The sequence below is a fragment of the Emydura macquarii genome, unplaced genomic scaffold, assembly GCF_026122565.2.
Source record: "Emydura macquarii macquarii isolate MOO-44397 ecotype Brisbane River unplaced genomic scaffold, CSIRO-AGI_Emac_v2 contig_2676, whole genome shotgun sequence".
In the NCBI taxonomy this organism is placed as follows: domain Eukaryota; kingdom Metazoa; phylum Chordata; order Testudines; family Chelidae; genus Emydura; species Emydura macquarii.
The window spans coordinates 34434136-34460873 of NW_027132813.1; the positions used below are offsets into that span (position 1 = coordinate 34434136).

General features: G+C 39.1%; 1 long non-coding RNA gene across 1 annotated transcript in view; it reads right to left on the reverse strand.

The window, feature by feature from the left end:
- Window positions 1-19209: 19209 nt before the first annotated feature.
- Window positions 19210-26738, reverse strand: part of LOC137164560 (uncharacterized) — a 109945-nt gene continuing 102416 nt past the window's right edge. Inside the window, exon 5 of the long non-coding RNA XR_010923109.1 lies at window positions 19210-19326. This is a non-coding gene — a long non-coding RNA (uncharacterized lncRNA). The remainder of the gene's footprint in view (window positions 19327-26738) is intronic.

Genomic DNA, 26738 nt, shown 5'->3' on the forward strand with positions numbered 1-26738 from the left:
TTTGTTCATTCAAACAGGAGTAAAAAAGTGAATTCCTATATTCAGTAAGCTTATTCAATCAGTATCTTCAAACTTCTTGTATTTTTGTTCAAGGGAAAAGGGAAGCTACTGAAGATTTAAATCAGATCTGTGTGAAAGCTTTTAAGACATCAAAAGGAGATCAAAATTATATTGGGCCTGATTTCAGATACACTGGGGTAACTATTGTATCATTCCAGTTTAACCCAGATTAACAGAGCAGAATCTTCCTCATACAAGCATTTGTAGAAATTTTCAGCCGCCCTAAAAATACGAAAATTAGCTACCCCATCTCATTGAACAACTTTAACTCTGTGGACTAAATTCTGTCATCAGACATGTATGGAGAGCTCTTGTTGACCTCAACATGAGTTGCACATTTATATCAAAAGATGGGATTTGGCTCTACAGAAATGCCACCCATTTTAGAAAAGCCTGATGTTAAACTTTAAACATTTGTACATATAGTATTTTATGGCCTAATTAGGTCATGACCTCTCCACTGATCCACATACAGGATTCTTGTTCATTTCAGTTTCATAGATCACCTGCACATGTCACAAGAATTCCCTCACCATTTACATGAGCTTTTTCATTTATTTTACAATTTTTAACTTATGTTCTCCCTTGGAAGTCCCAATTCTCAACAAATAAAATGACTTTGTCATCGGTTCTCCACTTATTTATGTCACATGGCAGAGATCCTATGAAGCGCCCCCTGGTTCAACCAAATCCTGAATGCACATAGAATAATACACTAAACAAAAGCAATTTTATGAGCAACTCTGATCTGCACAGAAAGTCCAGTGTACGTCTTGTAAACACTTCCCTGGAGCACAACAATGCCTACATATAAATCTATTGAGAGAGTAGAGCTGGACTCCTCCAAAGGGCAGAATTAAGTGGATTATTCATAATGGGTAAGGGGTAAGTGTATAGCTGCATTGTCACAGGAGGAGTCTAGGGACTAAATGGTGACCCTATTCCCCCTTTATGGTCTTTTTCTGGCACAGATTACTTCTTCCTCTGTGCTGGCTCAGCTGTGCTAGTAGGGGTGGAGCTCAGGTTGCACCACTCCCTGTCAACTTTCTCATCACAGAGGAAGCGCAGGTGAGATGGCCATTCTCCATTCCACAATTACCTTCAATGTGGACAGCCCATACTGGGGAGTAGGAGAGCTCCTTATGCCTCCTTACTCCTTTGTGTGAAAGCATATCCAGGGTCTTGAATGTGCTCAATGAGAGGTGGGTCAAGAGATTATGGTCAAGGCCCCTCCTACTCTGAGGCAAGATGATCCTAAATCCCACAGCAGATGACAATGATTTCTGCAGTGCTTTGCTGCCCACTGAAAATCAGCAAGAGACAGAAAAATTTAAAAATGGCGAGACTTAGCAAATGGAGCATGAACATCGATAATCCATTCTGCACAGTACTACTTCCATTATGTATTTTTATATTAAATTTTGTGCTGACCCCAAATCTTTAGTGTGCTGTAAATGTGTGCATTGAAGAGACATAACTGCATTATAGAAGTGGCTGTGGGGAAGCTGGAGGTTTTCCCAACTGGGTAGGGTCAATTTGGGTTTGGGTACCCAGAAGGGAGTTAAGAGGATGGGGAAGGCATACATTTCCTTTTTCCCTTCTCCTTGTGGGCAGAGGTAGGGGTGATTTAAAATTTCAGAGAGAAGTTGGAACTACTCATTTCCCATTTCAGAAGCCCTCGACAACAGCTAGCTATCCCAATGCACCTACCCTAATCTCCTCTGCTACATCCAGTTATCATGTTAGCTGGATGTTTCTGGTAAAATCATCATCAGTGATGTAGTTATAGGTGCCTTTTAAAATGTCGTCATCAAACTTCAAATATAACACTTCTGAAGATGAATAGAGCAGTTAACACTTTTCAGAGCTATTATTTCAGGCTGCCTGCAGACTCATGCAGTATCAATTTATACTTGGTTCACGTTTGAAAGGTTTTCTTCTCAACCTTAAAGGTTAGAATTTATTTTCAATGAAATCTTAGACTTTGTGGCACAGTTCATGTGCAGGAATATACAGAGCCCTGGTTATCCTATCCAAAAGGACAAGATGGTCCAGACAACTGATTAGATAACCCAAAAGCCATGCCAGAACTAATAATACCATTGCTAATTCAGTAAAAAAGATGCTTATGTTGCAGAAAAGTACAGTAGTTAACCACCATATTGTAGCCTTATGTTGCAAACCATGATTATGCACAGTAAACATGATAGGACCATTCTTTGCTTCTGAGACAGCATCTATTTCTCAGACTAAACATTCCTCTGACCACCTGCAAGCAATGTTTCAGAATCTAGATGCAAGCCTATCATAGTTAATATTTAACGTGCAATTAACAATTACTGATAATTGGTAACCACAAGATTTGACATTAACACTTGAAATTATCAAGTGCTGTGGTCAGTAAACTCGAGTTTGACAATCTGTTTTTACGGTATCCAATTAACTTAAAACTATTTCCTAATGACTGGACCTGTGTACTGCTATTATTCTTTACTCTGAAGTAAAAGTAGGTCTCAATCTGCGTTATTTTGTTTTGATTTCAGTTTTTGCTTTTTCTTAAATCAGCAAATCCACTATATAGCCTCTTGCTGATTTTAAGAGGCATATGCTTCTTAATCCAGTGGTGTATGAATTATGGCAGTAAATGGCTTTGAAAGTGCCTCGAAAGCAAAAATATGGAAATTTTCCCCTCAAGAGAATAGGATGAGCAGTCATTATTTTTGCGAATGCAGAAAACACTGCCCAAGTGTTCCAAGACAGTGTGTGTATAATTGTTTGTCTCTTTCTCTAGTTGAAGTATTATTTTAAAAACTGTAAAACCTCAGACACACTCAAGGACAGTATCCAGAGCTTGGTCAAGAACACTAGCATATCTACATATTCACTAAGTCATAAATCTTCTATACTTTGGCTATGCATATATGACACATGACCCTTATTTCTCCCTTGTGGTTGCACTCCGAGAGACAATAGAGGTCCACTAAAGCACACAGCCTCTCTCTTAGGTAATATTTCATATGCATCTCTTTGCAACTACCAACATATCAAGGTAACAGAGCTGCAGACTGGGAGGGGACTTTAACCATAATTGTCTTAAATTGTCTAATTTGGATAAAATGAGCAAGAAAATTCCCTAAGCTATTTGTTAGTATAATAATGTCACCTATATGTTTCTTGCATTGCAGTGTTCTGTTTCGTTAGGGGGAACAAACTGTACTCTGAATCCTTTGGATATTTGGTTCGATCTGTCTGTCAGACATTAATTAGTTTCATAGCAATCTCTCACTGCTGTCTTGTGGAAAGACTGCAAGAGTGAAAAATAAGTCAGGATGACAAAGGGAGAGCTTGACTTACTTCTGACCAAAGAAATCTGTCATTAAGAAAAGGTTCAGAACTCAGATCCCAAGCTTCCTTGCCTACCTTGTGGGAGAACAGATGACTGTATTAAAAACATTAATACATTATATCTGAAAATAACATTTCAAAGGAAGGTATACATTTGCCAATGAAGCTATAAACATAAGCAACCACAGAAAGGGACATTTTCATAGCAGTGTGCTAGGACTCAACCACACAATTCACATCAACGTCAGTGGGTGTTACACAGCCAAAACACTGAGAGCCTTTCCAAATTAACCTCAAAATAACATTATGGAGGCCTCAGTATTGACTCTGGAGTTAAGGCTATGTTGAAATTTGCACTTAAACCAGTACTAAAATCCCTGTATTTCACACTTAAATTATTACATTTTGTCTCCAAATTTTCCATACAAGGGGCTGATTCTTGGCTGCATTACAGCACTTGTATACTGGTGTAACTCCACTGAAGTAGTGGAGTTATACAGTCCAAACAAAAAAATAATGCTGTGATGGAGCATTTGATTATTTTTTTATTCCTAGGTGTAGTAGTTTGCATTTCTCTTTATTGAATTTCATTTTGATTTCATATCAATTCTCCAATTTGTCAAGGTCATTTTGAATTTTAATCCTGTGCTCCAAGGTGCTTGGAACCCCTCCAAGCTTGGTGGCTATTGGTGTAATTCCACTGAAGTAGCAGAGTTATACTGTCCAAACAGCAACAAAAATGCTGTGATGGAGATGGAGTGGAGATTCAGATCCTAATTCTACAGGGTACATGGATATTTCCAGAAGTTTTTAGTTTGGTTGGTTGGTTTTGAATTTTTGTTTTTTTGTTTAAATATATTAACTTTGGTTGATAGATTTTAAAAATACCCCTCTGGGAATCTCAGCTCTTTTGGCTCCCAAGTAGCTAAAGAATCAGTCAACAAACTCCAAACCACACACAAATTTTGATGACATCTTACAGGAAGGCCATTTTGCTACTTTTAAAATGTAACTCACTCTCTCTCGCCAGTTCTACTGCCTACCTTCACCGCCACCTTGCCTGACTGGGGACACCAGCCAGCAGCACTATGGAGAGTCCAGTAACCCCCACACAACCTCACTTCTCCACCAGCCCTCCAGAACCAATTTCTTCCTTTGCCCCATCTCCCACAGCTTCCTGAACCTCTGAAAACGAAGCTGCTTTTATTTAGGCAGCTAACATTAAGCACTAAGTTTGAAAATGTTTGTTGATATGTTTGTGCTTTTATATGAAAGATGTGTATCTTAGTGTTATATGTGGCATTTAACTTCATGGGTTAGAGGGTGACAGTAGAGCACTAATGGTGCAGCTATAAAGTGTGTTAACTCGCGACTATAAACTCCTGGTTTACAAAAAAGGTTGAAAGGATTCTTGCCTTCTCAGAGGCGTTCCGTCCCCACAATGTATTAAAGGACTAGTAGTAGCTGGAGAAGAGTGGACTTTGCTTACTCTGTTATAGCAGAAAAGCGGACTGGCTGACAGCCAACACTTCAGATTATGTCTCCTGAAGGATTTCCTGGGGAATTGGTCTACCAGTTCATGCCCCCACAAAAAGCAAGATGGGAATTAGGCCAGCCAACTTCCTCCTTAAAGCATAGGGGGTAGTAAGAAGGCCATTGGTTGTTTTCCCTTCCTAAAACAACTCAAGATTCGGGCAGTCCTATCCTACTGGGAGTAAATTGAGTGGCCCATGGGAGGAATGGGTGTGTGTCTGTTTGTTGGCAGAGTAATATTGTTTGGATGGGGAAGGAAATAAGGGCTTGAACCAATGTCCATTAAAGTTAATGGCAGTTTGGCCATTTACTTCAATGGGCTTTGGATCAGGCCCTATGAAAGGGCCAGACAGTTCACACGGGCATCTACATATTTAAATGGTCATCCAAATTCTGAACATTTTGAAGTTAGCACATCCTTCATACCTACCTACTGGCAAGATGGAGCAAGGGTAACATGAAATGGCATTTTCCTTCACTATCTTTTCCCTGGCTAGATCTATACTAGGAGCACTTTGTTGATGTAGCTATACCAGTGAAGTACTTCTAAGCGAGGAGTATAGCTTATTCCAGCCCCCACAAACGAAATAAGCTATACCAGAAGAAAACCTATAGTTTTACCAGTATAACTGCGTCTACAAGAGGGGCTTCAACCGGCACAAATATGATGATCACAGATCATACCTCTTCACACCTCTGACTGACATAACTATGCAGGCAAAAGCTTGTAGTGTAGATTTGGTCTCTATCTGTATATGGCATCACTTCCAGGGATTAAAGGAATCAGTGTTTAAGGGAGCTGTCCTTGGCGAGGAGGATTTAGGTATGAAATCATGTCTCGAGGAATGCTAGGGATTCTAGAGGGGATCCAATAGGGTGTATGGAAGAGCTCCCTCACATTTCAGAGAAGAGATTTGAAAACATTCAGGACCCTAAAATGGATGATAAAAGACCACAAACCTGCTATCATACAAGTAACAAACATTCCTCATTCTCTCACATAATACTGCAATACTGCATAAACGTTTCTGTTTAAGCTGAGCTACAGAATGAATCGCAAAATCATTAAAAAGTGAGACTTCACTAAAATATGAAGAATGGGCATCTCAGTTTTCCTGTCCTTATTCAGATGGTCTCCCTCGGGATTTCAGAATTTGGCTCAATGATTTTAGAAACACTATAATGAAAGACTATTAAGACTTTTTAAGGTCATTTTCAGTAATTCAGTCAGATCAGTAACTTCTAACTTCTCATGTGATCTAAACATACACATAGTAGCATACCTTAATACAGTAATGAGGGAACAGACAAGAAACTCCCCCAGAGCACAATAGGACTTGCCAGTCCATTGTGCTTTCTTTAAAATATTTCAGCAGAGGATTTGCCACCCAAAATACTAATCTCAGCCAGCTCTAATTTTGATACATGACCTGTGTAATTTTTAATAATAATAAGTCACTATTAAGAGATCTGGAGGCTTGGTTCACACAGGAGACTTACCTGAAACATATCCAAATTTATCAATATCTCACTGGATTAAAAAATTCATCTCCACAGGCTTTCTAGTAAAATTCTTTGGCATTCGTAGTTTCAGTCAGGTCAAACGTACCCCCAAGAAAAACTTTTTACCTGCAGTATTTCCACTTCCTTCCCCAGCTGAAATTTGGAAGTTCAGATGTGTAATAAATAAATAAATAGAACACCAAATAGCTAAAGCTAGGATTTTCAAAAATTAATGCTTAAATTAAGGCTCCTAAGTCTGTAAGTGCCTGCTTTTCAAACGTGTTGAGCAGCTCGGACTCACATTGAAGTCAAACTGCATGTAGACCAAAACAAATCAGACTAATATTAGCAGTAAGTTGGAGAATCCACTTCTGCTCCCTGTCAAGACAAAAAGTACAGAGGAGTGTGAAAATGGCATGGAATACATTTTAAAGTTATACAGCGTTTTCCAAATCTCCAGTATAGTTTGTTTCAGGATTTGGATAAAAGTTCATCTTCTTTCATCCAAATACATTCCAAATAATAAATACTTGCTTCAAAATAGCTTTGTTGTCAGAATATTCACTTCTGAGTCTAATGCTTATCAGGACAAGCTCCGCATATTAGCGTATCTACCTGTCTGTATGTCTGTCTATGGATTTCTAAAGCAGGCATCACCATAATACCTAGGTGCCAGTTTAAATTCTCACCTCACGCTCATGTGACAGTGCAGTTGTTGGAGAAAACAGAATTGTGCTATGCTGCAGCCAAAATGAGAAACCACGATCGCCTCAGGTTCAACTTTGGTAACTGTTCATGTGGAAGCTGATGGCACCTTTTCAGATGAAATAGAGGATGCATTCCAGTGTCCTGGTCCACATTCTCTCCCTCCATAAAATATCTCTATGCCCAACCCTGTTCATGAACTTTGGCTGGCCACATACTGGCAATGGTCACATATAGAGGGGGTGCACTATCAGTGCTTTGGGAGACCTGACATACAAAAGGCATGATGCATAACAAATTCTATTCTATAGTATGCTGCACAAATTCTAAGCAAGCAGAACCCTTCACGCACAAAAATAACTACACGCAGATAAATTTTCACTAAAAGTTATGTAGCAGCAGCCACAGCACTGCCATTTTACTGGCAGCAAACAGCTTTTAAAACATGATTCGCTTGCAAGTGCATTGAAATGCACGCCATAAAGAGAATGGATGGATCTGGTGACAGACAGACTTTGGTAAAACTTTCTGTAGACAATTACAAAACATGGGTCCAAGTGACATAATAGGAGCTGAGGACACTCAGAACCCAGTAGGATTGGATCCTAGGCATGGGTCGCAAATATGGAGTACCACACTGGTATTAAAATGTATTGGTGCAGAAAGCACGGGTGAGAGAATTTCAGAAATCAGGCATCACATTCAGAAAAAAAGGGAGAATTATAAATTCACCAAGCCATTACAGTATATTGTGATGTTTTCTTTTGTATATAGTATCGATGACTGTGTAGTATGCTCATTGGAAAAGCAGCCCTGGGTAATTGTCAGGGATCTTCATTCTGAGTGCAGGCTCTACTGGAAATTAATTGCTTCAGTGCAATCTGAACCACATCATAAATGTCATGTAGAAGTTGCAGGGAGTGAGGAGGCAATGACAGCTCTATCCGCACTGTTTCATTTAAAGGTGGGTAAAACACACTGCGACAGAAGTGCTCTTCATCAATAATTTAGTCCACAGTGTAAAGCCAAGCCTTGCCAAAGATGCCAGGGGAGCAGCTACCTCCCTGGTTTTAATGACACCAGCAGGAGGGGTTGAGGGGCCAGCTCAAATCAACATTCATTGCACATCTGGGCATGTCGGCAGATGAAGATATCAAGGACTGAGCTGACAGGACAAAGGGTTGAAAAAAGAAGCGTAACCTAGAAAACCTTTACTTTGAATTCTTTGTATAAATTCAAGGGGGATGACAGTTCCTAAGGTCATCTTATATAATAAAACTTCAGTGATCTACATCGAGAATTTTAACTCTTTCCAAGATGTAATCAAAGAAGCTGCAAGTTAAGTTTATTTTATTCACTTTATGAATGTAAAATGCAGTATCTTTAATTCTCTGAATAGGACTATTTTAATGAGCAGAATGTTAACATTTATATGCCTGACTTCATCTTAATAACCCTAATTATAGTACCATAGAAGCCCCACTATAGTGGAGGGTCACTGGAGTTTCTATTATAAACCCTTATCTTGGGGGAGTTTAATATCTTTGCCATTTCAAAGTATATCAGCCTGAAACTTGAAATACAATTTGGCCATGCACTTTGTTTTGCTTCATTTTTTTAAATCATAATGGCAATTTTATAGCAAATTCGTTTCTGTTTCTGCCACAGGACCCACTTCTTGCTAAAAATGTTGCCTTTTTGAGAAGATCTACACAAAAGCACAGTTCCAGTTTTTAAATGGAATGTGTAATGCAGATGACACAGGACAGTACCAAGCTATTGTATATTCACCTCAAGAGGTTTTGAACTCCTGCAGAAAACGTCCGGGTTCGTGACATCATCAGAACAGTGGGTGTGTTTTGAACCAGTAATCTTGTGTTCTGGGTTATGTATCTGGAATTCCATCTTGGGCTGGTTGAGTCAGTGGTGACCCTGCTAATTACTATATGGTGATATTTAGAAGTGACACTGGAAAAGAAAAGCAGGTAACAAAGGTTCTGGACGCCCAGCAAGTTGCACTTCATGAAAAAGTCAATGCAGCAACCTTCTCAATAGCCCTCCAGTCTCCAACATTCTCCTTTTGTCCCTATAGCAGCAGTGTCAAGAAACAACTTTTTTCAACCCCATTGGGCCAGAAGACCATGACTCTTCTTCTTATATCCTGCCCTTCCCAAGGTGATTCCTGCTTTTGCCAACTCAAGGTTAAGTTACTCTCCCTGGAGTGATATTTAAGGGCTAGTTGGAAGATATTCTTATCAGTGTATCTCCCATCAGTGCTCCTTACTTTCTGTTGGCAGCCAGTTCGCTTCTGGGTGAAACTCAAGATGCCTGTCATGACCTACAAAGCCCTAGCTGGCTTGGGTCCAACCACAACTACACTCAGAAAGAAAGCTTCACAAAAGTACCATTTCAGCAAGGGTTACTGTGCTCCAGGGACGAATGCAGATTTTTGTTCCAAAAAAGCTTGCAATCTAAATAGACAAGAGATGGAAACAGTAGGAGCATAAACAAAGTCACAGAGAGGTGACATTGCTTGCCCAAGATCACACAGTAGGTCAGTAGCAGAGGCGAAAATAGGTTCTCTGACACCCAGGGCAGTTGTCATGACTAGGTCCTGAGCAGACTAGCCTTGTGGGTAAGAACCAGGAGTCAAGCCTAGGCAGAACAGCAATGGGGCCTGGTGGCTGGAGCAGAAGTCAAAGCCAGACCCAGGAATAACAAGTGAAGAGTCAGAGCCAGAGTCCAGAGCAGAATGTGTTGTAACAACAGGTCAGGTACTATCAGACTGCACAGACAGCTTCTTGGAACACCTTCCATGCTTAAGTAATGTGCCCCTGGACCAATCAGAGGCCACTGGAGGTGCTGCCAATCAAATAGTCCATGGGCAGGATGTCCTGTGGTGCTTATTTACCCCTTCCCCAAGGTTGACAGTGCATGGATTGCAGCTGTGGCTTGGACGCATCAGTGATCTGAAGCCCTGAAGATGTGGGTTCTAGTCCTCTGAATCTGTACAGTAATCGCCTATCCACTAGTCCCTACTGACACCCCCTCAAAACATTTTTGAGTTAGTTGAACATGAACCTCCAAGCAAATCTGAGGGGCTGGAAGGGAACCAGCCCCTACAAACCAAACTGCAGGGTCCAATTTATTAACCAAACCCTGCCGGGTTCACACCTTCAATGAATTCTCTGGGTTTTCTTCAGATATCACAACTTTCACTCATAGATTCCCAGTTAACTGCACAATTCTAGCGGAGTAAAGCTTATAGAACACAAGGGATGCACAGAGGATGGTTATGGAAACACAGATACCAGAGATGCAAAAACAAAAAAGCTAGAAATGTAAATCGTGGCAACTGCAGAAGTAACTTGCGCTTCAGCAAAATTATGGTGTTTGCTCATGCAGTAGTATGTTCTGAAAAGGTTAAACAATACAGGCTAGATTGTAATCTGCCCTTGCATGGCAGCTTCATGAGGACACAGCACAATAGCAGTCCCTGTGTAGAGGAACTACCTAGTCCTTTCTCCCTTCAAGGAGCAATGTCACAAAAGAGGGAGAAGTGAGAAGGAGGCGGAGCCACAAACCTGTCCACTCCCCTGCTCCAGCCCACAAGAGCAGGACTGATGCTTTCTGTTCAGACAGCTGCCTAACATTAGCATTTTAAATGAAGACACAGCAGTAATGGTCCCTCTGTAATTTCTCTACTGCTCCCCATATGTGCATCAGGTACACCCACGCAAGAGTCGAGCGGTGCAGCTCTGCCCCTTATGCAGAGATCTTTTCAAGTTGCACAGTTAAGCCCCCTATTGCCATGGCCAGCTCTATGTCACATGCTCCGTTCAGACAGTTGCCTGACATTGCAAATGACGCTATATGGCTAATGCAGTAGTGTTACTACTCATGCTGGTGGAATAAAGGGAAAAGATGATAATTATCTGAGAGCCTGATTAGGAGGCTGATTGGTTCTTTAAGAGCTTTAAAATAATGTTATTCATGGTAAATGGTAAGGTTATTTGAAAGGTTATTGAAAAGCCACTTCCAATTGTGTTCTTTGTCTTGGTGCCTTACTTTTTGGGGGGGAGAGAGAGGAACACTGGAATTTTAAAGCAATAGAAAGTTAAATCTCCACTTCTTCCCCTGCTGAATTGCAGAAAACTGGGAGCCCTAATTATAGTAAACTCAGATAATAATAACAGATTGCACTACTAATATACATGTGGAGAGATTAAAAGTAAGGGCATATGCAGTAGAAAAGGATAAGCACAAAGCAGTGTGCGATAGACTTTTCTTCTAAAGTGCCAGACTAAGCAGAGCAATGTAAAGAGTATGGGAAACAGAGTAATATTTCCTAATAAGCAATGGAGGGATTAACAGCAGGAAATAACAGCCGTGTGCTCTTGGGACTTGATTCTCTTCTGCTTCTCTCCGTGTGTAAACATTCACACCGGTGCAATAGAACGGCAAAGTCAGTGTACAATGATACTGGATCAGAATATGTTTTATACTCACTTTTCACAGACCTAAATGACTCCACATGAGGTAAAGGCAGTAGAGGATCAGGGCCTTTTAACTGCTACACTCAAGTGCATTAACTTATTTAATTTTAAATTACCATTGCCAGATCCTCAGCTGGTGCAAATTGGCATAGCTCCACTGATTTAAACAGAATGACACCAATATACACCAGCTGGGAATCTGGCCCAATTTCCTAGTTTAAACAGGATATAATCAATACCCAATTGTCAAAATGGATGAGGAAGATCCTTAGGTCAGACCCTCATCTAGTATAAATTGAAACAGTCAACAGAGCTATATAACAATTTACATCGGATAAGGATCTGCCTCATTATTATTTTTCTTATGTTCATTGTGGGGTTCCTCCAAAAGTAAAGTAATTTATTCTATAACCTGAAGACCCATATGAAATAATGTTGCCAAATGATTCCCCATCAGGATAGTCAGTTTGAAATTCTAGCCTAAAAAATCCCCCTAACATTTCTCCAAAGTAAAACAACACAATCTGAAAGAATGAGCTTGGGGCTGAGCCTGAGTGTCAGGAGCTCCTGAGTTCAAATCCTGCCTCTTTGATGTTGTGCAAGTGATTTAAGGCCAATCTACACTAGAAGTACTACAGCGCCACAGCTGCATGATGCAGTATCTGCTGAAGACGCTCTCCCATCAGCATAAAAAACCCATCTCCACGAGAGGCAGTAGCTGTGGGAGAAGCTCTCCCGCCACCAACATTGTGCTGTTCACACTAGTGCTTAGGTCAGTGTAATTTACATCCCTCAGGGCATGGTTTATTCACACCCCTGAGTGACATAAATTATACTGACATATGTGATAGTGTATACAAGCCCTTTATCTCTGTTGCACTTTCCTCAATCTGTAAAATGGGGCTAATAAACATTTACCTATCTCGCAGGAGTTGTGTAAAGATTGTACAGCACTTTGAACAGGAAAATTAAAGTAGTATTATTAATACAAGAAAGCCATTTAAAGACACAATGAATAATGGCTGTAAGCAGAGTATTTGAACCTCCAGCTACCTGATCTGAGTCCACAAGCAGGTAGCAGGAGATACAAGTAGGCACAGATTTGTAGGCACAAATTTTATGAACAAAAAAGAATCTGACAATCTGAAAATGTGACCCTAAGTAGACAAAATATATTGAAAATAGGATATTTCTTACTACCTGACATCCTATAGGTTTAATGAGGAATTATTATGAGATAGCAGAAATGCAAAATGGTTTCACATTTAATTAGAAATAACCAAAGTCTGAACCCCAAAACCAAATACCCATCATGCAGCCCCATAGACTTAATGTGCTATAAAGTCAAATACTTCCCAAAGGAGGTGATCGTTAGTTTGAACATTAATTTCCTTTCCTCTCTTCCTGTGTATCCATTAAGTGGAATAACAAGTAATGTTCATGGCCATAAGGTGTGTTTGATGGCAGGGAGTAAAAGAAAATGGGCAATTAAAAGATGTAAATGATAAATTCTATAACTTCTCAGCTGGCTTGACCAATATGCGAGACTTCTGGGACATGAGTATTTTCTAGTCCCATGTTGAGGTCAGTGAATTGATAGACAGAAAGATGGCAAAAGTTGTTTTTTTTAAAAGCAACATTTTTAATACTCCATCTCTTTCTTGTTTGCTTGCATTTGCAAAATATGCTTCTTGAATGGGTTTGAAGCCCAACATATAAAAAGCTGACTATTTATATATTTGATTCTTTAAAAGCAATTAGGAATACAAAGCAGATGGTACAGCATTGTAGATTTCCCTTTTCATATTGCTTAAACACTAGAGATCAATAAGTCTAATATAAACAGATGATTTCCATAGCAGGGTTTATAATTAGCTGGCACTGAATGTGTCCAAACTCTAAAATAATTAGCCGAAGCATGTGGCACACCATTAAAACCTTGTGGCTTGTCTGCATTTACATTTATAATTATTAAAGTTAATTATGATCCTTGTGGTGTGGTTCCAAGCTCCTTTACAACTTAGATTAAATATTATTTTCAATACCACGTCTTCCATTTGTAACCTTCCTTAACCCACCCACCCCACCCCACTTCCAAAATGTAGCATTCTCCGAGCAACTTCCTTCAGTTGGAAAAGAGAGATTATTCTTATAGGAGCGACCAGTATTTTTCTCACCCAACAGATGTTATTCTGACCCAAACTTTTATTTTTAAAGGGAACATTGCACAAGAGAATTGGATAACACACCATTTCAATAGCACAGTACCCAATTAGAGATTAAAATGTTAAGGTTGTCTAAGGAAATTAATACACCTGGACCTGACACCATTTAAACTGGGATACAGGCACAGATAGTATATGGAAACAAAACCCAGGGTCATTTTGGTAAGGTGGTATGTGTAAATGACAAACATCTGAGTAAATCAACCAGAATGTTCTTATTTTTACACGCTTCTGGTTGATGTACACATAAGACTCCCATTGGCAGTTATTCACATATAAGGGGGATCAAGCACAAAGGTCACATATTGTGCAATGAATTGTGAAGGTCTTATCTGGATTTAAATGTGCATTCCCACAGTTATGCTTGCAGTCATACCCGCAGGACATTGCATACTTTACCTGTGTAGTCATTCACAAAGGTTATTTGCACACCCCTTTAGTCAGACAAGCTGGGCCACACCAAAGCCCAAAAAGAGTCCCATTATTTTCAGCAGGCGTTGGAGCATAATACTCTTTTTTTCAGCTATTGACTTGTGCTAATGGAAATCACACTTTTTCCTCAAATGTTTTCTAGTGTGTGTTCAAGGCAAGCTCCAACAGAGCATCCTCAAAGGATGTGGGGATGGTAAAGATGAAGGCAGAGCTATAGCCTCAGACGCCTCCACAATAGCTTGCAAATATTCAGCAGGGGCTGCTCTATCTTGTGCTCCCCTACATCCTGTGGAGGAATTATGCCACCCTCAGGTCAAGTTCAGTGCATCTGGGAGATGCTGCACAGATAGAGTGCCTCCACTCATGCCATATCACCAGGCTGTGCCATATTCAGGCACAGTGTTTCAATTGCCAGTCTCTGAGCAGAGATCTAAAATAACCTCTTGTTGTACAATCATTTGAGAGTTGTTGCTGTGTGCAGTTCAAAAAAGGAATAGTTACCGTATTTCCCCATGTATAAGACGCTCCCATGTATAAGACGCACCTTAATTTTGGGGTCCGAAATTTGAAAAAAAATGTATTACATAAAGTTAAAGTTTTATTCATCATAAATGCAAGTAAAAAAATCTACAACCACTGTATAGGACGCACCCAGTTTTTAGACCCCAAATTTTTCGAAAAAGGGTGCGTCTTATTTACTGCTCTCACGTATGAGTTTGCAGCCATGGAACTTTACCTCCAGATCCCCATAAAGGTCTTTATTCTTCTAATCCACCAAACCACTAGATGAATGATTGGACTTCCTGCTGTAGTGTATTATATGTTATGAAACCTCTGTTCTGAGTCAAGGATTAAATCTACAGTTGCCGGAACTGCCCCTGCAATTTTTCCCTGAAAATTATAATTGTGTGACAACAGTCACGAGTCCACCCACTCTCTGCTAATGTTTGAATGGTGCAGAGAGAATTATGCAGATACACATTCACATGTCTGAAAATACCACCAGCAATTAAACCCATGAGTGTGAGCCACATGTGTCCACCATCACCAGGAGTATGGACAAAGACTATGGAAAAGGCCAGGCTCTGCTCTAAATTAAGCTAACATAAAGCAAAAGTATTATTATTTTTATCACTGATCATCTGGGAGCTCTAGTCATGGACCAGGACCCTATTGTGCTAAGCAGTGCACAAACAGAGAATAAAAAGAGGCTGTGCATATCCCCAGGAGCTTAAAATTTAAGTATAAGACAAGAGACAACAAATGGATGAAACAGTGGTGGAATACAAGGAAACACTGAGGCAATATTGGTCAGCATGATTAGTTAAGTCACTGGAATTATATATATATATATATATATATATATATATCCATACTGGGATAACTAAGAGCAGAATATGACTCAGTACTGTCATAATTTAACTCAAAAAGGCATGGAATTTGTTTACGTCAGTCTTTAACACTCCCCCACCCCTCCAAAATGAAAAATAGTGACAAATAATTTCACCGTAGTCAAAGTGGGTTTATGACTGCCCCTCCAGAAACAGAGCCCTCTATCTTCAGATACTGAAATTTTCATCCAAATGTTTCAATTTCTGACATTATGAGGAATATCTTGTGTGTACTGCAGTAAAAGGCACCTCTTCTCCTTGTATATCTGTGTTGTGTATATAACAATGTGTCCATCATGGACTTCCTGGCCCATATTCTTGTTTCCTCTGGCTCAGACTAGACCTGGAGACGTTTGGAATGTGACAAGATAGTATTAGCCTGCCAACTCTATTCTGTTAGCAAATTTATTTTCTTCTAGACTGATGATAAAAATGTCATGGTGTGATGCTTTAGCAGGCCCACGAGTTGCCCACCTACAGCTGCAGGGCTTGAATAGAACTCAGAGCCAAGAATACCATAAGGAAAGCAGACAGTAACTCCACCAACTTTGCTCCTTCTGCATTGCTCATTCTCCTGCTAAATGATGCAATGTGACCCCCTCAGGGATTCCGAGTCTGATCATGTTTTTCTCACTATTTTTTTCTTTTTTATTTCCTCCTTCCCCTTGACTAATGCATCCCAAACTGCTGAATTTTTCATGAAAGAGATAATATCATTGTACACAAGATAATGGCATTCAAATACATCCATCTGCTTGTTAGTGCTGACTACATCGATTGTGATTCTTCTAAAGGAATATTTACCACAAAAATGGTTTTCTTCTTTTGTGGTGTAAAATATGCACATTTTCAAAACTGAACTACATAGATTCCCTCACACCTACCTCAAATACCAGAATAAAATCAACTGAGAAATTAAGAAATGCACCCTTTGGGTCTTGCCTGGACAAAAATATTTCCTCTTGTCAGAGATGCATTAAAAATTCAGACAGGTTTTATAAGAAAACAGTTTCTTTCTCTCAATAAACAGTATCTTGTTTTGGGGATGAAATACTGTATCTCAATGGCTTGCTTTTTTTTAAGTAGCCTAAAAGTTTTCAGACATATTCCAGAAGTTTTCAGACATGTTCTAGAAGATTACCTCTATAAAAATACCCATGCTTATTTGTTTAATTCACTTTATCAAATCATGTTTTGGTTTTGGTTATCCCACCAACACAAAGTAAGGCCATTAAACATGTGATATTCAATTACAGGAAAACTAACCAAAAAAAAAAAAACCCACCTCATAAGTAGAGCAGGTTAATATGTTTACTGAATTTCAGATGCTTTAGATAAAAGGCAACAATGGAAAGACAAAAACCATCTATCCATTTTATACATAGTGAAGTGTATTAGCTTCTTTTTCCATTGACTGTAAAGTAACCCTATATTTTTTATGTTTCATTTCAGCAAGTAGAATACTCTACGTCAGTATAGACATACTTATATTTATAACCAGTATGCTTTAAAATTTGGGATGCTCCTGTGTGTCAACCATCACTCCAGACCTAAATTCTATCAGTCTCTCTTGTGCACCCTTCACTTCATAGTGTTTAAATGGCAAGCACAGCAGTTAAGAGAAGTAGTAATTAATGTCTTTGATCAGACTATTTTCTTCACTCCTATCTGCATTATATCATATCTTTGTATGGACAGGAGGGATGAGGAAACCAGCCATTTTTAGGCACCTTTGTTGGGGGAAAGACCTACATAAAGGGGAGTGTCTTACACTGTACCTAAAAGGGGGGAGACAAGAGGATATCCTGTTCTCTAGGGGAATTCCACAGTTGAGGGCCCTCTTCCCTCAAATTCAAGCCTGGATCCCATAAATTTCACCTTGAGCTCTGTCCGTTCTCACTTCCTCACAGATTGTAGCATTCTCAGGGAGAAAGAGAAATAGTTTCAGGGGTAATCAGGCCTAACCCATGGCAACTTTCAAGATGAGAACTAGAAGCTAGATTCATCCCTGCATTAGCGCCTATGGCAGCAAAGGAACGGAAGGGAGGCAGCTCACACCTCTTTTGTTCTACCAGTGTGGGGTTCAGCCCCCAGATAAGACAACAGCCCCTCCCACCCTCAGTTGACCCCAAACCCACTTCCAGACTGTCTGGAATGCCTCATTGTCCAAACAGGTGCTGCATTATCAGTCTCCTTCTCATTCAGAGCAGAACATGCTGTCACTCTTTTGCCCCGTTGTCTGAAGGAAATAAACATCTGGATGAAAAGCAGTTGGTTCAAGCTCAGAGCGGCTGCAGAACTGGTCTAGCTTTATTTAGCATAAATAATCCTTTCTTGATTTTGTTTCTTTCCCCAGAGTTCCACTGAAAGGTTGTGTCACACCCTTACCTGGACTTTCATTTAGCCTCTCAGAAAGAAAAATCTTAGTTTTTAGAGCACACATTTTAGGAAAACACAACATTCAGCACTAATATAATTATGTTTACTAAAACTGAGAGCGAAAACAAAGAAGCAGCTAACATCATGACTGGTAGTAGTCCTTTGCCTTAAAAGTGATCAATAAGGAAAGAGTTTTAGTGGAACAGCACCTGTCTAAAATCCAGATCACAGACTGGGCAGAGATTAGCAATATAGTTTATAATTTGTGTCTGTAATCCCTGCACTCTGTAACTATTCTTTAAGAAGTATCCTTCTCCTTTGTTGGTGAGTAACAGAGCTGAGTGAATAATATTAAAAACTTTCCTTAAATATTCATATGACTGTTAAAATTAATTCACTTCAGCTGTATTTAAGGAAACCATGATTTGCTCATGGATGCTCAGTGAGTAGAACAAGAGGCTAAAATTATTCAAATACACTTTTCTGTTATGAATTGTTCCCTCAGCTCTGTTGACCAATATGTCTCATTTCAAAACTTCCTGCATCAGCTGTTACTTTTACTGCCAAACTAGTTGCTTACTGCTGTAACTTTCCACATGTTGATGTCTGTGTCACAATGGGCGAGGTTCTTTTTCTGGACACCTGAATCTCTTCTACTATCTAACTTTTCATCTTCTGCCCACTGAAAGTTCACTATACAACATTTTCTATGGGATCCATGTGTCCTAAATACAGAGGACATGTCAAGTCCAGTAAAGCAGTGCTTTTATAACTATTGTGTCAATGCCGTTTTTGCAATCTCTTTGCAAAATCTCATTATTTACGATACTTATCTTGCAACTTGATATGTGTAATAGCTCAAAGGTGCTGTTGATGAAATTTATCCAGCTCTTTCATGTGCCAGCAATGACTTGTCCATGTTTCACAGCCATGGAGTAACATAGAAATTAAATATGAATTCTGGTGTTTCGTGGATACCATACTGGCGTCAGATTTTGATACAATATGAGATATGCATGGGACTTTTTAAACCAGCACCTGATTTCTTGGACATTAACAGAATGTTTAACAGAAGTCCTTAAAAGCAAATGAAATTCATTACCCATACTACTTCAGTAGCATTGATTCTAATGCTAAATCTTACATATGCTTTTCCAGCTATGGATAGGTACGTAACCTTGTTTTTCTTCAGACTGACGATAAATCTGTAGATTTTAGCTGCCACAGCAAATTTGTTGGTCATGAACTACGGGTCTTCTGTAGTGTGTGAAACAAAAGCAAAACCACCTGCATAAAGAAGTGCACATATAACCTTCTCGTTTAGTTTTCTGGAGGCCTTCAATCTGCTCAGGTTAAAGAGCTTGCCAGATGTTCAAAATTTAATAAATATTCCTGGCATCATGTCTCTAGTGGCATCATCAATCATTTCTACAAAGAACGTTCCAAAGAGACTCTGTGCCAAAATATACCATTGCCTGACTCCTTTTGCTATTACAAATGGTTCCAATAGAGTGCCAAGCACAGAATCTCTCCAGCCTACCATTGCGCAGATGATAGATAATTTCATGAAATTTTCTGGACATCCAAATGTTGCCAAGCATTTTCACAGTCCTAGAAGTCTGACAGTGTCGAAAGCTTTGGTAAGGTCAATAAAGGCTTGTTACATTTCATTTTGTTCCTTACATTTTTCTTTCATTGCCGAGGAACAAATAGCATGCTAATGTTACTTCTTTCTTCTTAGATACTAAACACGTCACTTCAGTATTTGTGGTTCTCTAATTATATTCCATTAGGGCTTGGTGCTTTTCCATAAATCAGTAGTGATATACAATGTGTATTTATCTGTATACCAGGCTACTAGAAAATTTAGGCTGTGAGTTTCAAAAGAGTCTAAGGGACTTAGGGGCAGATTTTTAAAGGTATTTCACAGCACCTAAATGTGCAAATAAGTGCCAAGTGGAATGTTCAAAAGGCCTAACTCCCATTGATTTCAAGGGGAATTAGGTACCTAAGAACATAAGAACACAAGAATGGCCATAATTATGACCTTGCTAGATTCAGATAGAGATTCACAACTTTTTGAGTAACAAACAGCTTGCTGATCAAGGGTCAAATTGATGCTCCAGAGGAAATAATCAGAATAGGGCAATTCGAGTGAGCCAGCCCCTGTATGGCCAGTCCCAGCGTCTGGCAGTTTTCATGGGCATGTTCAGGGTGTCCCTAAGCGTCTGACTTCCAGAAGCTGGTTGCGTCCCTCGCCATCTTAAATAATAGCCATTGATGGACCTATCCTCCATGAACTTAGCTCGTTCTTTTTTTAACCCATTTATACTTTTGGCCTTCCCAACATCCCCTGGCAATGAGTTCCACAGGTTGACAGTGCATCAAGTGAAGAGGTACTTCTTTTTGTTTGTTTTAGATCTGCTGCCTATTAATTTAATCAGATGGCCCCTAGTTCTTATGTTATAGGAAGGGGTAAATCACGCTTTTTTATTCACTTTCTTCACATCTTTCATGATTTCATAGACCTTTATCATATCTCCTCTTAGTCATCTCTTTTCCAAACCAAACAGTCCCAGTCTTTTTAATCTCTCCTCATATGGAAACAGCTCCATATCCCTAATCATTTTTGTCACCCTTCTCAGTATTTTTTCCAATTCTAATACATCTTTTTTTGAGATGGGGCAACCAGAACTGTATGCAGTATTCAAGGCGCTGGCATATCCTGGATTTATATAGTGGCATTATGATATTTATTGTCTTATTATCTATTCCTTTCCTAATGGTGTCTTACATTTTGTTAGCTTCTCTGACTCCCACTGCACATTGAGCGGATGTTTTCAAAGAACTATTCACGATGATTCCAAAATCTCTTTATTGAGTGGTAACAACTCATTTAGACCCCATCATTTTGTATGCACAGTTGGGATTATGTTTTCCAATATGAATTTCTTTGCATTTATCAACATTTAATTTCATCTGCCATTTTGTTGCCCAGTCACCCAGTTTTGTGAGATCTCTTTATAACTCTTTGAAGTCAGCTTTGGACTTAGCTATCTTGAGTAATTTTGTATCACTTGCAAACTTTGCCACCTCACTGTTTAGCCCTTTTCCAGATCATTTATGAATATGTTGAACAGCAACAGTCTCAGTACAGATCCTTGGGGGATACCATTATTTATTGCTCTCCATTGTGAAAGCTGACCATTTATTCATATCCTTTGTCTCCTGTCTTTTAACCAGTCACTGATCCATAAGAGGAACTTCTCTCTTAACCCATGGCTACTTATTTTGCTTATGAGCCTTTAGTGAGGGACCTCGTCAAAGGCTTTCTGAATGTCTAAGTACACTATATACATTGGATCACCTTTATCCACATGTTTGTCCTTTATCCACATCCTCAAAGAATTCTAATAGATTAGTGAAGCATGATTTCACTTTACAAAAGCTGTCTTGACTCTTTCCGAATAAATCGTGTTCATTTATATGTCTGATATTTCTGTTCTTGACTATAGTTTCAACCAATCTGCCTGGTACAGAAGTTAGGTTTACTGGCCTGTAATTGCCAGGATCTACTCTGGAACCTCTTTTAAAAATCAGTTTTATATTAACTAACTATCTTCTAGTCATCTGATACAGAGGCTGATTTAAGTGATAGTAATTCTGCAATTTCATATTTGAGTTCCTTCAGAACTCTTGGTGAATATCATCTGGTCCTGGGGACTTATTACTGTTTAATGTATTGATTTGTTCCAAAACTTCTTCTATCAACACCTTAACTTGGGACAGTTCCTCAGATATGTCACCTAAAAAGAATGTCTCAGGGGTTGGAATCTCCCTCACATCCTCTGCAGTAAAGACCAATGCAAAGAATTAATTTAGCTTTTCCACAATGGTGACGTCTCCCTTGAGTGCTCTTTTAGTGCCTTGATTGTCCATGGCCCCACTGATTGTTTGGTTGGCTTCCTGCTTCTCATGTACTTTATAGTACTATATAGTACTATAGTAAATGAAATAATGAATTCACACTACTCTGGCTCTTTTGGGTAATTCTGATCACTAATTTGGCTCCTGTATCACTGCTCTAGAATATTTAATGTAAATAATCCTCTATAGTCTCTGTCCATTAAAGCTTTAGCTTTCTCCTATCAGTTCATACCCTTACACATACTTTGATTCAATTTCCTAAGAAATCTTTCTCATTGGTTTTTTGTGTAAACATTTCAGTCACAACAAAAATTATATCTAATAAACATAGAGAGAAGAAAAAAGGAAATTGCCTTGTGTAGCTTCATTATAAAGCATTATACAGTAGAATTTTTTTTACCAAGTATTGATTTGGGGAACCTGTGTTTATGTCGGAATGGACATTAAATCCAGATTTGTGAACTTCTAACATCAGATTAGTGCACAGAAACCAACTATCCATCTTGCGAAGACAGATCAGATTCTACAAGGTCTATAAATGGCAAAATAGGTCACTTGGGCTAAAACTGGCTCTCTCAAAAATTGTATCATGATTTGAGCCATTTTGACCCTTGTGAGTTATTATAACAGTGGAGGTAATTAACCATTGGAATAGTTTACCACAGGAATGTGATGGATTCTCTATCACTTGAAGTCTTTAAATCAAGATTGAATATCTTTCTGAAAGATATGCTCTAATTCAGCCACAAATTATTGGGCTGATGCAGGAAATACTGTATGAAATTCAATGGCCTAGATTATGCAAGTGGTCAGACCAGATAATTATATTAGTCCATTCTGTCCTAAAAAATTAGTAATCTATGAGGATGTGGAGGAGAGAAAGTGTGCAAGGAGCTTACTTCTACCTGTGTGGCCTGCCTAATAGGAATTTGGAGGAATGCAAGGAGAGCTCCTTATGTGCATCCCATGGAAATACAAGACACCCTTCAGGAGACTGGGGAGAGTCAGAGCCATGGCCTTGCCCTCATTCTACTGTGCCAAAAACAGCTGGTTTGGAGCATTGCAGTGCAGTAAGATGCACCATTTTGATGGTTGTTACAGCCTGTGCCCCCTCTGTATATAAGGAGCTGAAAGAGGGATTATTTCTCCTGTGACAGAGTCTCCCATGTTTTTTCCTCTGGGGCATACTCTTCCACACACATGCAAGCTAATGTCCATTACACACAATTTGACCCTTGATCAGCAAGTTGTTTGTTACCCAAAAAGGTATGAAACTCTTTTCAAATGAAGCCTGGTCAACATCCAAGAAAACCCCATCTGTATAACCAAATGCCCTGCTGCAGTGCACCCAAATGTACCAGCACCAACAGGAGCTTTTGGAAAGTCACTTTTTATCGACATTCTCACTACAGGCAATGATTACTAAGTATGAATTCCACTTTATGCCTTCGTAATAGGCATGTAAAAATATTAAAATTATCTAACACAGTTTTGTAACATATGCAGAAAGGGAAGAGCAATATCCCATTAGGAGAGAACTATTGCCCTTTATATGCATGTGTTTCTTTACAAATGAGATAAAATGTAGGTGAATCCTGTCATTCGCATAACACAGAAACTCTTTTTTCTTTTTAATTACACAATGTATCTTTCATGTAGCAGAAAAGTATCCAAATAACAGAAAGTTCTTTAGTATATGCTTGAAGTTGATATACATTTTGTTTACTTTGATAAATATCAGAAGTTACCTTAGCATGGCTAAAAAATTATTCTCAGCTTCACATGTAATGAAGGGGTATCTTTTTCACTTACTGTAGTGAGAAAAAAAGTATGGTTCAAATTGTCATGGATGCATGGAGGTCAATAGAAACATCCAAGGGAAGAATTTGATGTCAGGCATCTATTTGCCCCACATCAAATCAAATCCCATACCTAAGGGTTTCAGTCAGTCACCTGTAGGGGTCAGGAAGGAATTTGTTCCCTTGCTGCACAATTGGTTTATTTTACTATTAATTACTTATTATTATTATTATTATATTATTATTATTATGTCTGTCTCTGAAGAGATGGGACACCAAAAAGGGTGGACCAGTGCTTGGAGGTGGTACAGGGAATTTTCTTTCTAGATGCCTGGCTAGTGGGTCTTGTTCTCATTCCCAGGATCATACTGATTGCCAGATTTGGGGTCAGGAAGGAATTTCTCCATAGGTCAGATTGGCAGGGACCATGGGGAGTTTTTCCCTTCACGTGGGGTCTGGTTCATCTGCTGGGGTCTGGGCATATCTCCCCTAATCAATTCCCAAAAAGCCATTGCAAGGGCTTCAGGAACTGGTTGCACCTCAGTCTCTTCTGTTCTCTGCCTACAGCACACAGTTTAGTTTCCTGGGGACTGACAAGCTTTCATTTAACTAAAGAATTTGGGCTCAATATAGGGGTATCTGAGTGAAAATGAATGGCCTGTGTTATACAGGAGCTCAGACTAGATGATCTGGTGGTCCCTTCTGGGCTTAAACTTTATGAAACTATTAAACATATATACATGACTTTCATTAATGTTCCCATGCTGTGGGGGAAGAATAGAGTCCTAAAGTTTGAGCCATATATATACATAAGGGTTTATTTTGTGTTGTGAGAGTTCCCATGGACACTGTATTATGGTCAGATAACCCACAGATGTGTGGCTGAAAGCATCTCATACAAAGGTATTTTTCACCATTATTTTATTTTCATATGAACATTTATGATGCTGGCAATAAAATCCTAAGAGCAGACAGAAAAGTGTGCTGGCTTTTAAATTGCTCTTCTCAGCTTTAGTTCCTTAGGGTTTTCTTTTTGTGTTTAAATAAAAATTAAGCCTACTTTAAGGAAATTTAAATGAGTGCTTTGGGATACTTGAACACATGACATATAGTGAGATGTATTAGTGCACTAACCTTCACACGAAAGTAGGGCAGCCCCATTGCTTAAGACATATAACACTAAAGAATATACTCTAGGAAGCATTCCTGCATTTACAAGGAAATGGAAAATCTGAAAGCTTGCCTACCTAAAGTTAGGAAATTAAATCCACATTTAAGCCCCTGTATGAGTAACTTGGTTATCAGAGATGCTGAGAGGCACAAGCTGATGACCACTGCATGTTCTTAGCACCCTTGAAAATCAGGCCACCTATTGAGAAGCCTGTATATGGACTTACTGTAGTTGCCTAACTTTAGGCTCCCAAGTTCTACAATTTCTGCCCAAATCACCTAAATCCACCTCTAATATCTATGATTCTAAAAACAAGTTGATGGATTTTAGTGTAGGAGATGCTGGTGACAATTCTGAATATATTACAGTCCTAACAAGGAACATGCAGAGCTTTATGTATCATATTTTTCTTTAAACTGTATTTATGTTTATAATTATATTAGGTGCCCATCTCCAGGCTCTGAGTAAATATACAGCAACTAATGATATTTAATATAAATTGACTACTGCCAATTAAGTAAACCGACAAAATAGAGATATAAAAGCCAAATTCTGGTCCCTGCACATAGCCAGAGCAAATGGGGTTTGCACAGGGGCCCAAAGTGACATAGAAGCAGCTGGATAACGACTCAGAGAACTGTTTCACCCCTCTGCAAAAACATTGGCACCTCTCTGCTGTATATGCTGGGAGTTTGGCCAGTAGATCTTCATAGTCACATTATAGCCACTTGCCCCATTCTGCCAAAAATCCCTCCACCACAGGACCACTCCCTCCAGGGAGTTGTGCTCTTTGGCTTGAGAGGGTTATGCAGTCTCTGTGACCTAGCCCTTCCCATGGAGTAACTATCTTGATAATTTTTGTAAATGGTGACCATTGTGCACAATAGAGAACAGAACAGACCTTTGCAGGGCTCCACATGAAAGAATCCTCAGCAATGATAAGCAATAGACAACAATCTCCTCTCCCCCCCCCCCCCATAGAACCTCTCCAAGAGGAAGGAAAAGAGCTCCTGAAACATGACTCCGCCCAATCCTGCCAGGTGTGTAGATGAATGAACAATAATAGAGCTGATCAAAAACAGAATTTCTGTTCCATGGCAGATTCCAATATTTTGACATTTGTTTTCATTCCAAAGCTGGATAAAAATTGAAATATCAAAATTTTCCATGGATTGAAAAGTTCTGAAACATTTTGATTCAGAAATGTCAAACTGTTTCATTTAGATGGGAACTAAACATTTTGAGATTCATGAATCAAAATTATTCATTTCAGTTTGTCAGCCTGATATGAAATATTTTATTATGTTTCAGGTTGACATTAAACTCTGCTTCCATCTGAAGCACCAGAGTGTATCATGGGAAATGTAGTCTGACCAAGAAGCTGAGCCCATAGAGGAGTATGGGACTATGTGGGACCCAGACATACAACTTTCATAAGGCACATAGCAGCTCAGGCAGAAGCAGAGATTAATGTCAACTCAAAACTAAATGTTTCAATTCAGACTGACTGAAAAGGAAGTGTTTCTTTTAGATTTTTCCAACGGAAAGTTCTGCCCAAATTGTTCTTTTCTCATGGAAAATTTTGATTTCAATAAAACTGTTTGAAATGTTTTAATTAGCCCCAGTCTATAGTATCTATCTAGGAATTTATATCAGTGTCAATGCTGCTAACAGATCCAAAAGAAATAGCATGGGCACTTTTTTTTCCAGCACCACAATGAATGAATATAATAACAGAGTGTGATAAAGTGAAAGAGGTCAAAGAAATCAGA